The sequence below is a fragment of the Typopeltis vanoorti genome, chromosome 12 (genome assembly GCF_054136105.1).
Source record: "Typopeltis vanoorti isolate ZY-2024b chromosome 12, IOZ_Tvanoo_1.0, whole genome shotgun sequence".
Lineage (NCBI taxonomy): Eukaryota > Metazoa > Arthropoda > Arachnida > Uropygi > Thelyphonidae > Typopeltis > Typopeltis vanoorti.
The window spans coordinates 106,932,109-106,943,991 of record NC_143560.1 but is presented as its reverse complement, the minus strand read 5'-3'; the positions used below and the strand labels follow the sequence as shown (position 1 = coordinate 106,943,991).

General features: G+C 31.1%; 1 protein-coding gene across 1 annotated transcript in view; it reads right to left on the bottom strand.

The window, feature by feature from the left end:
- Positions 1 to 7,383: 7,383 nt before the first annotated feature.
- Positions 7,384 to 11,883, bottom strand: part of LOC150101113 (all-trans retinoic acid-induced differentiation factor-like) — a 131,050-nt gene continuing 126,550 nt past the window's right edge. Inside the window, exon 8 of the mRNA XM_090401363.1 lies at positions 7,384 to 7,760. The gene's annotated coding sequence lies outside the window, so the exon portion shown is untranslated. The remainder of the gene's footprint in view (positions 7,761 to 11,883) is intronic.

Sequence of the window (11,883 nt, the reverse complement as noted above, 5' to 3'; positions counted from 1 at the left end):
GACAATACGTTGAAAACAAAATTTAGCAGCATGGAATTAAATGAATTTTGGATATCAGTAAAAGATGAATATCCCCTTCTGAGTGAAAAAGCTCAAAGAATTTTAATTCCATTTGCGACTTCTTATTTGTGTGAAGCTGGATTTTCGGCAGTCGCTGTGATAAAAACTAAGTATCGTGCAAAAATCAATGGGAGAAGGAAATGAGAGTGGCTGTATTCAGTTTGATTCCAAGATTTGAGAAAATGTATGATGATCAACAGGCTCATCCATCCCACTAATGATAATTAGTTGAATTTGCTCAATTACTTTTTTTGTGATCTTAAATATGTGTTTTATTTATTTTTACCTAACCCTTTAATTAAAAAAATTATTTGCAATTTCGCAAAGTATACTTGTTAGAATTTGACATGGGCACCTTGGGAAAACCTGGATTCATCAAGGGTGCCAAGAATTGAAAAAGTTTGGGAACCACTGGATTAATGTATAGGTTACAGAATGTGGAGTATGTCAAACTTCAGTAAAGTTTGGTCATTGTACACCAAATCCTTTGCTACATCTTCACATTGGTGAGTCCATCAGTAGCCTAGAATATCCCTAATAAACAGGCATTAAACCATCACCCTGGAGGAAACATTCTACGGGTAAGCTAACATAGGAATGAATCAAGGTGTGGTGCCCACATCTCTCAGAGGAAAGGTCAAGCCTATGTAGTACCAGCTAGCACTAGATAGCAGAAGAATTTTGTCGCTAATCATCAATGAGTGATTAGAGGAATAGAGTGATTCCAGGTCAGCTTTATCTTCAGATGGTGTAACAGTAATGCCATTTGGATGAGAGAAAAGAGAGAGAGAGAGGTGGAAGTGCAGGTGAGCAGAAGTTGTATCCAATGGTCCAGGCCATTGGATACAACTTCTGCTCACAAAACAATTATTCTGCAGACTAGCCTCTAGATAACATACTGGACTGAACCCAATGGTAATGCTTCAGCAGCATTCAAGATTGGCAAGTGCATATTCTTGCTGCACTATTCTGCCAGGTGTATCTGCCTGGTGGGAGTCTAAGTAGTGATATGTGAATACTATCAAGGCCACAATTAGCACAGGTATTGGGTGAAATTTTCCATATATATAGCTTAATAAAGAATTCAGTACTGTACATTCCATGACCCTCCCAATTACAATTCACTTAAACAACAACGAAACAACACAAACAGAAAAAAATTGCATGCAGAAAAAAGGCAAATTTTAAATTTCACTAATATATGTGATTTAGGTTCCTACTTCAATGATGCTTACTTCTATCAACAAACCACACTTACTTTTCAAATTCTTCAAGTACTACTCACCTCAGTTTTCCTAATTACACACTCTGACTTTTTCTCTCAAAGGTGGCACTTGTATATATCATACATTCAATCTAATATACCATGTCAAAAAGTTTCCAATTTATCTCTTTTTGATCTTCTCTGCGATCCATGCTAAAAGTCTCTCTTTCCCATTCTATCAAAGTCATTTGCTATCTTATTGTCCTCTTAATGTCATCAACAATCTGAAGTTTTCGATTCCCTTTCCTTAGATGTTGATTTTCTCCTGTCCACCTTTCCTAATATTGAAGTAATCTTCCTCAGAGATTTTCAAGTTTACAACTCTAGCCACCTTTCCTTTTCAAACTACAATGATACAGCATGAAGAAACAATGAGACATTTGCTGTCACCAATGCTCTCACAGAGATTGTTCACATGTTTACCAGAATACCAGATAACCTCGACCACTCTCTAACACTCTAGATCTCTGTCTCACTAGTGACTTGAGTATACTGTGGATGTTTTTTTGTCAATGGAATAACACTGCCGCTCTGATCCGGCATTATAAGAATGCTAAATAGGATGGCTTTTGTGAATTCTGTTCCATTTCCTTTGCTATATTATTGTGAGACTCATCCATAGAATGTAACACCAAACTAACATTTTTTATAAGAATCCACTTGATAATTATTTCTCAAGATATTATAGAAAGAGTGAAGGAAGTAAAAGTTTAAAAAAAATCAATTAACCCTGATTTGAGAGAGATCTTAATACATCTGCAGATACCTGCCTATGCAAGTATCTGCAGATGTATTGAAAATAAACCTTTGTGTTTATTTTCATAAATACAGAGTTGTGTGAGCAAGTCAGTCTAATTGCTGTCTGTTAAACAGAGAGAAGGATAGGATTTTATGTTCTTGGTCACATCCCAAATTTATTATTTGAAGAAGGAAAATTCCTCATTTGGGAGCTCATGTTATCCATAGTAAATGCAGATCATGGAGATCAGAATTTCATCAGTTACAAATATTCTTGAGGTATTACAAGATTTCTGGAATAAGAAGAATAAGAGAAAAGAATACACTGTTTGTTACCTCTCGATTATATAGAATTTATAGTATAAATTCAAAGAAGAATGGTTGGAGGATCCCATTCTTAAATCCTGGATTATTTCAAGTAAAGGACACACTGCTTATTGTAAATTTTGTGATATAAGCATTAATGGTAGCAAAAGTCTAATAATTCGTCATGCAAACACTCCAAAACACAAGCAGAATGTAGAATCTAAAAGAAGCACACCAGATATAATGTCATTGTTTAAATCCACTTCCAAATACCAGTCAGAAAAACAAATTAAAGAAAAAGAATTAAGATTATGTGCATATGTTGCAGAATACAATCTGCCTTTGAGGCTTATGGATACTCTTCCAACTCTATTGAAAACAACTGCCCATGATAGTGAAATTGCTAAGAAAATACAATGTGGATGCACTAAATGTAACTATCTTATAAAAAAAATGCTTTGGCTATAGATTCATTCAGTGAAATCTCAAAAAAACTTCAAAATACTTATTTTTCTTTAATTATTGATATTACAGCAAGTAAATCTCTAGCAGTTGGGGTTCATTACGATGATGATTCAACAAAATCAGTAGAGGATTTGTTTTTAAATATCATTTATTGCCTCTTACAAACTTATTAGGCTTTACTGTTGATAATGCTTCAGTTATGATGGGACAATATTTTGGTATTCAGGCTCACCTCAATCATTAAATGAACATTTATTTGTCGGCAGATGCATATGTCAGAGCTTTAATATATGTGCAGCTGAAGCATGTAAGAAACTACCAAATTCATTAGAACTATGTGGAAATATTTACAATTTCATACAAAAGAAACCAAATACATTAACAGAATTTAAACAAATTCAGGAACTATCAAACTTAAAACCACACAATATATGTTACAAATACACCAATTGAAAAGATAAATCCAGCCAACAATGGTCAGTTTTTAGGCAGAAAATGTATATCTAGGGGCAGGAGTGGAAGCCCTTCTAGTAAGTTTAGATAAGAGTGAAGTTCCAGAAAGAGACATAAGATAACTTAAATTGAAATATTTGTCCTTCTATGTTGAATTGTATAGCCATTCTATAAGTTTCAAACAAATAAATTTTAAAGATCCTGTATTAAAAAGTTTAGCAATGCTGAATCATGAAATATGCAAATCAGACTGTTTTTACAGTATAATGCCACTTGCTGTAAATTTTCCTAATGTTATTGAAGAAAATAGTTATGAAGAGCTGAATAGAGAATGGCAACTATTGAAGACTGTAGAAGCATTGGGGAAAAAAAAAAAGGTCAAGAATTCATGGTTTTTTTGGGAATAAAGTTTTTGAAGTGAAAAATGTTGTAGGGGAACAAATGTTTCCTAATTTAACAACATTAGTTAAAGCTGTACTGTGCTTCCCTCATTCATCAGCAGCAGCTGAAAGAATATTTTCAGCAGTGACAATAAATAAGAAAAAAATAAGAAATCAACTACAAACTCCCTTGATGAATGGACTCCCTTTTGACAAAAGAAAAATTGAAACATTCATCAGCTACAGATTTTACTATTTCTGAAGAGTTAATTAATTTAGCAAAATCTGATAAAAAATAATGAATAAATACTTCCAAGTGTTTTTTTTTTTGTGAGTGGGAACCGCTGTATATATGTAAATGGCATATTAAATAACTGAAAATTTAATGTTACATTATTTTAAACACTAAAATGAGAATAAAAATTATATGGTCAATTAATACATGTTACGTGCTAGAGTTACAACTGGGACTTCTGTTATGATGATTGACAACTTTTTTTTCTTTTCATATTTGTTGTACATGTGTTAATTTAGCAGTTTTACATTGAGTTCATCTATGATAATAAGATAAAATGCCCTAAATAGAGTGAAATGAAAGCAAATAAAAATATAGTACTTTTTTTTTTTTCAGATTTAGTACTTTTTTCCTGTATAAGTTGGTACAAAACATTTTTGCTGGGTGGTCACTCTGATTTATATCAAGGTTGTGAAGTGGGTGTTTCATCATCCAGTCTGTTTTGCAGGAGGAAAAACCCCAGTTTTATAGAAGAAACAACCTGTCACTTTGGAGGCCAAATAACTTGGCTTCAGTTGATTCAAACAAACCCAGAGCTATCTATAGAGCAACATTATTTTTTCTGACTGTGTTACAGAGGCATCAAAAAGTAGGAAGAAGAAGAGCCATGAAGTAGAGAAGTGTAAAGGCAGAAGGATAAACAGACATCCAGCTATGAGTACAATGAGTCAACATAAAGGAAACTGGACACTCTATAAAATGTAGGTCAGAAACAATCAAATGGCTTGGAGATGTAAAGAGCAACAACCGATTTTTACAAACTTTCAGGAGCTCTTATCAAATTGGCAAGTAAAAGACAAAATCTGCTGTGGAATGAGTGTAATGGAATTAATACTGGCATCTGCTGTTGATGAATTTGCACAAAATTTTTCTAGCAAACAGGTGGGAACAATGAGTTAATAACTCATGATATAGACCTGTCTCCCATATTCGGGATAGGTCGAATGTGGACTAATTTCCACAAGTAAATTCCAGTAGAAATGGATTTGAAAGAAAACATAAAATTTATAATCTCAATAACTGATTATATCAGTTACTGTAACAGTCAGCAAAAAATTTAAAACAACCCATTCTCAAACCAACTAACTACACATTCAAATCTGATTATGGACATTGGAGATGAATTCATTGCCATCTAGCTTATTGGAGCCCTGAAGTGACCTGAAAATGTTTGGTCTCTGGAACAGCATTTCTGGAGTATGTAAAAAAAAAAATGAAAATAAATAAGTGGGTGGTCACTTTTCTTCAAAAATATTAAAGCAATAACATAAGAAACAAACCTTAACTCAGAAGATTTAAACCACATGTGTACCCATCCTATACTAAAGGTATAAACTTTGTGGGGATTAAAAAAACAAAAATTCTGTAGTAATCACATGCAGTATATATTACCAATACTCAATAAGTTATTTTTGAAGATGTTTGTGGTAACACAAGTCCCATGGCGATTGCAGTTGTGCGAGAGAGGAACATGACTGGAGACAGGCCTTATCAAACTGTTATGTCTTAACACATTAAAGGTCAATTTACATGTTAAGCAGTTTCCACTGTATTTTACTGAAGAGCAATTCTTGTTACAGTTTTTTAAATATCTCATATAGCTAGACAGATATTCATTTCATTTTTTTATGTATTGAAAACAACTTTTCTTTACAAAAAATAAGTTTAATCAATAAACTAGTCAATAAAAAAATCCTTTCTTTAGTATTAATGAATTTTACAAATTCAGTATTCTCTTAGATATTAGGTTGGTAAGCATAAGTTTTCATATACTTCAATTATATACAAGCATACAAAAAACTTGATGTTTGCTGTTAACAATAACTATACACTGATCTAATAATCATTCTACTTTATATTTAGAACAGCTATATCTACATAAGCAGGCAAATTTCTAGTCTTATTTGAACAATATATGAATACAAAAAAACGTTTTTTTTTTTTCATATTCAACAGCAAATGGAAAATGCGTAGCGATTTCAATAAAAAAATAAACAATGTAAGCTTATATACCCAAGCTGATTTCTAAATACTGCACTATTTGAACTATTTAATAGTTCATTTTCATTGGCAAAAATCCATAGCAATAAAAAGAGACTTTAGGTTTAAAAAAAATTAAACCCTTTAAGTTGGGAAAATAGTATAAGCATAGCATCTTATACACACAAAATACTTTTGTGTGTATAAGACAGTGCATATTGAACTTGCATTTATAATTAGCTTAAGAGTTCCACTCTGCTTTATAATTAGCTTAAGAGTTCTACTTTGCTTCCTTGATACTTCATACAAAGTAATATCTTTTACTGTCTTCATTTCTACTCATAATCCAGAAAAATATGAATAAGAAAATAGTTAGGAAATATCAAAGTTTATATTTATAACAGGCATATCAGTGCTGATGACCACTAATAAAAATGCAGATGAGGACAGGTTTAGCAAACAAACAATTAAAAGTAATATTAATAATTTCTATCTCTTTATATCTTTTAATATCAAAATAAATGACAACAAGGGGAAGCATTTTTCAAATTAAATATTTTAACTGTGTACAATACTGATTTTATTAAGTTTTATAAAATTAGTATTGTACACAGATATTTAATTCATCAGTACTACCCCATCAGTACACACAAGTAAATTTTAAATACAATTCTTAATAATTCTATTCTTGTATCCTACTAGTAGGCTAAATGTACTAAAATATTTATTCTCTCCAAAAGATACCCCATACAATCTCACAATGATATAAAATCAAAAATGTAATAATAACATTTTCTTAAGGTTAAATTTTGTCTCTTTTTTGTTACAATTTTTTTTATTCTGTTAATACAATTCATAAAGTATCTACAGTTTGCCTCTGATGGAATTTCATGATTACCTATCCTTATCACCTTGATTATATATGTAATTCACCACCATTAAAGTTTATCCAGGCCTACTTTAGATGCTCAACCAATTCAAAACAACTTGGAAAATTTATATTTCTTCATTATATACTTATACTCTGAGAAGTTATGTAAAGTTATCTTTATAACTGCTCACTGCTCTGGAAGGATTCTATTTAAAGATTCACTTTATTAAAGAATCTTATGTGTGAATGAATTCTGAAGATGGAAATTTTTCTGCACATTATCCTTTAGGAACATACACTAATACACATTTCAATAAATGACCAGTACATTAAAAATGTCACTAGTTCCAAGTTACTTGTAGCTGTTTCCAGATCTAAATTCCTCTCTGGATATGGAACTAGTTTCGATATAACTGTATTTTACATGCACTCAAATCAAAAAAAAAATTCCACAGAAAATAAATGTAAATTATATTTGACAAGAAATTATATTCTTGTTTTCATCCTTATTTTCAAGTTTTGATACTTTGAAAACGTATGCTTTTTTTTTTTTTTTTTTTTTTTTGCCAGATTGATATGTCTAGAAACTTTCATATCACAAAACTTTATTATTTTATTTGTAGTGCTGTATACTGAAAATTAGTTTCAAAAGACAATCTGTCTATATTAAAACTAAAAGATATTTTAAACATGAACGTGTATGTTTATTTATTTATTTGGAAAGTGCATTTAGAAAACCCATTTGTATAAATTTCAAAACATTTCATATTATTATTATTTTTCATCTAAGAATACACTTTCTCTTATTCCCAGATCATTAGATCAAGTTGTGATTAAAGTACACATCGATGGAGTGGTGGTGGGTTTTCCAGATTCAAGTTAGTCTCCTCAAGTCATGATTAAGTTTTCTACATGAACTGGAGAAAGGGAGGGAGAGGTAAGAATAGCCTGAAAATAATTTTCATTAATGTAAATTATGTATGGACTATTCACCAAGATAAAGTAATAAGAAATCAATATATTATACTAGCCCACTACATGTATTTTAATTTCTATAATATGAGGAAAAATTTTAATTTCTGTAATATGTTTAGAAGTCTAATTGTGATACCTGCCTGTCTACAGGAGTTATCCATAATGTGGCATTCAGATTTTATCCTATGTACTTATTATTAACTCACTCATCTTTCTTTTATTTTCTTAATGCAATTTTGGGCAGATTAAATTATTTTTATTTGTGTGAGTTTGGTTAGAAACTGCTTTGTTGTTAAGAAATCTGTATGTAACATTTGAATGGAAGCAATTCTGTAATCTCTGGGTTGTATAATTTTTTGGTACATCTTATCTTAAGAGTTTTATGGATTCATTGATATCACTTAAGACAACTATGGAAATGCAAGCTCTAATTAGATGTGCTATTTTTATTGATCTAAAATTAGATGAAAATAGATACCACTAGCAACATTTTCACTCCATTTTTTTCAATGAAAATTTTTCCAAAATTTTCAATGAAATAAAACAAGATATAAATAACTGTTTCCACTTTTTAAGTAAAAACAGAATTGCCTTATAGTAAGGCAATCGATGTGAAGTCATTAGCCTCTACATACAAGCAGTCCAGTTGTAAAGATACTTCATGTGCAAACTTTGTTTGCTTACACTTGGATAGAGAATTAAACTAAGAATATAATATTTTGGTATCTTTAATTTATATTTCATACTTTAATAATATCAATGTTTTAACTGACTTGCTAAAAATATTTTCACTGCAGCTTGTTTCCTAAATGTTTTTATGAGAAATGAGTTTCATTATGTGATTTGTTTCTGTTATACTGTGATTGGAAAGTTATACTGTTGGTAAGCACTTTGTTGCCATTTGTTAATGCACTGAGTATTTTGTTAAAAGTTCTAGAATGTATGTTTCAGTATTTGAAGCGATCCTGTTCTTGGGGGGAGGGTATATGCCTCAATTTCAGCATTACTGGTGGGAAAGCTATGAATTTAAGCCATATGTTTTTCTAGATGCACTACATTGAATTATGCTATACATTAAAAGTAAAATAACTTCACTATGAAGGTTTGAATCCTTCTGTAAAAATAATCATATTATAAATTCTGAATATTTTTACGTATTAATATTGTTTGTTAGTTTTTGTTTTCATACACGCAGTGTTTGCACTTGTGATGTGCTCGTTATGAAAATATTATGTTAGAAGTAATATGTAAAGAAGTAAAAATATTGAAGTACTTACTTAATTGATTATTTGTATTATTTATAAGAAAGTTTGTTGTATTTTAAATGTTGAATTTTGTGTTTATGAAAGACTTTCTTCAGCGCTGGTGGATACAGCGAGTCAGCCATATTATTACAATGCGTAGTTTCTGACGTTGTGGAGTGCGCATGCTCCCGGAGTGAACTTGATGTTTGATTGACAGCTGACAAGAAAAGCGTTGCGTATCCAAGTTACAGTGGTAAACAAGAGAGCGTTCGGAAAGTTTTAGAACACTGGCCGAGGAATATTCAAGGTGGGAGGAACTTGATTTTTTTGTGTGCGGCAGTTAAAAGGAAATTTTATATTGTATTCCGAAAAAGGAATAGTGGAAATAATATGTTCCAAGAAGGAATAAGTACAGAAGAAAAAGGAAATCTTGAAACTAAGTTTTTATAAACTGGCCGAGGAATATTCAAGTTGGGAGGAACTTGATTTTTTGTGTGCGGCAGTCAAAAGGAAATTTCATATTGTATTCCGAAAAAGGAATAGTGGAAATAATATGTTTCAAGAAGGAATAAGTAAAGAAAAGGGAAATCTTGAAACTAAGTTTTTATAAACTGGCCAAGATATATTCAAGTAGGAAGGAACTTGATTTTGTTTTTTGTGAGGCAGTAAAAAGGAATTTTAAAGGGATCCTAAAAAATGAAGTACAGAACCTTGTAACTTCTGGAAAGAGCCTTAACAGGAAGAGAATAAGACTATGAACATTTTTTTTGTGATTGTAAAAAAAAAAAAGGTGTTTTGTCTTAAGAGTAAGTTTATATTTTTTTTATAAGGCCTTGGATCCATAAAATCTGTAGTTGTAGTTATGTATTTTTACTAGAAGTGTATATATGTTGTTTTAAGTTTTATTAAATGTGTTTATTTTGTACTTGGTATTGAGTCAATGATTAGTTGGATTCTGAAAAAGTGAGTTAAAGTCATTGCACCAATTGGAGTGAACTCTTTGTGCAAATATAATAACATATAGGGACACTCGGAGTCAAAATAAAAATAATTGTTAGTAAATGAAATATTATTTATAATACACATTATAAATAACAATGGCACATATTATAGGATAATTCATTAAAATATTAACACTTCCATGAGCATAGATGTTTGTGAATGTGTTTAAGTGGGAGATGAATTTTACTGTCCAGTGTGAGACCACCATACTTCTTACTGGAGACCAGGAGTGGCTGAAAATATTCCATATTTGGTCTCTATAAAAGGGTTTCCAATTGTAAAAAATAAATACAATTTTACAAAATTAAAAAGCTCATCCATGGTACTAATATACTATAGGTTTACAAAGTTTTGTGAGTGGGAGTCACATAAATCTGCTAACTGAAGTTAACTTATTAGTTGATGCTTCAACAACCTTATTTGTTCATCAGGAACTCAATCATACAAAAGATACACCAGCTGCTAACATATTAGTTATGCACGTCGCTTGTTACTTTCTTAGCGTCAAATAAAGTAATTATTCTAAAAAGGTGTGTTGTGTCTCCATAAATTCTTCACTATGAATATTAGTTATAGTTGTTGGTATCTGTTCAAAATAATAAGCATTAAACCAAACTCTAAATTAAATTAACATGTGGCTCATATTCCAAGGCATGTTAACATTCTTGCTAAAAGTTATTTCTTCAAAGAACATCTTTATGAAGAAAAATGTGAAAGTGTACTCCACTGTGCTAACTTAAATCGATCTGATAGTCTATATCTGTCTCCTTTATGGCAGATAGCATTTTTTAAATCTGCTAATCTTTCCTAACTTTATTTATTTTTAACTATTTTTTTAATTATTTTCATTTAATTTTTTTAAGTTAGGAAATTATTGACCGTTTTAGTTACCTAACATTAGCCTAAGGTGGCATTTTTTAAAATTGTCTGTTAATTCTATATTCCTATGCCTGTGACACTTAGGAAAAATTCTACAATAAATAAGTTTAATGTGAGTTTAACTCCATTTTTATAGTAATATTATCATGCCACTCAGGGTATTCCAATACTGAAACAAAACATTCTTGCTGTTTTTGACTAATAATGACATCAGAAGTAAAAACAGACTGAGCATGACAATTACAGAGTCCACTACATCCTCTATTATCTTGATGGTCGGTATATTATTTGCATATACAATACAGAGCTGGCTAGTTTTACTCAACATTTAAGGTAGTGTTGCAGTATTGGTATTTCTGGGCGTGAGTCCAGTTGTGGTTAATGATCAGGTTTAGCATAGATTATCTGCCTGTTATTATCAGATAGGCTAAGCAGTCTTCTTTTTCTGAAGTTGACTATCAGGATAACAGGAGTAAGAAGAATTACTCACCCTGGACATTTAGGACATACTTAAAAAGATCACCTATTACACATCTCACTATAACTTCATAAAAAACAGACAACCTTAACAGGAATACTAAAATATTGATTATTACAGCAGGCCAAGCCACAACCAGATATTGTCTATTAACTGTGAGTTCTCTAGCTGCTTTGCCTGTTTTGCAGGGAAAGGGGAAACCCTGCCATAAGAGACCAACTGTGAATTCACTTTCAAACCCAGGGATTCAGAGGGAGACTAAAAGAAAAATTTTGAATCATTATCATCAATTATACCAGCCCAGTTGCTAGGAATACATGATTAAACTATCCCATCAAGTAGCAAGTATAGCATACCATGTACCTTAATATAATTTTGTTAACAAAGGCTTGAATTTTGTCAAAGTGCTTAAATCAGTTAGACTTGATTATATGCACTACACCAAAAGGTCTCACAACTTTATCAATAATAATACCATAAAGAAATCTGGGTT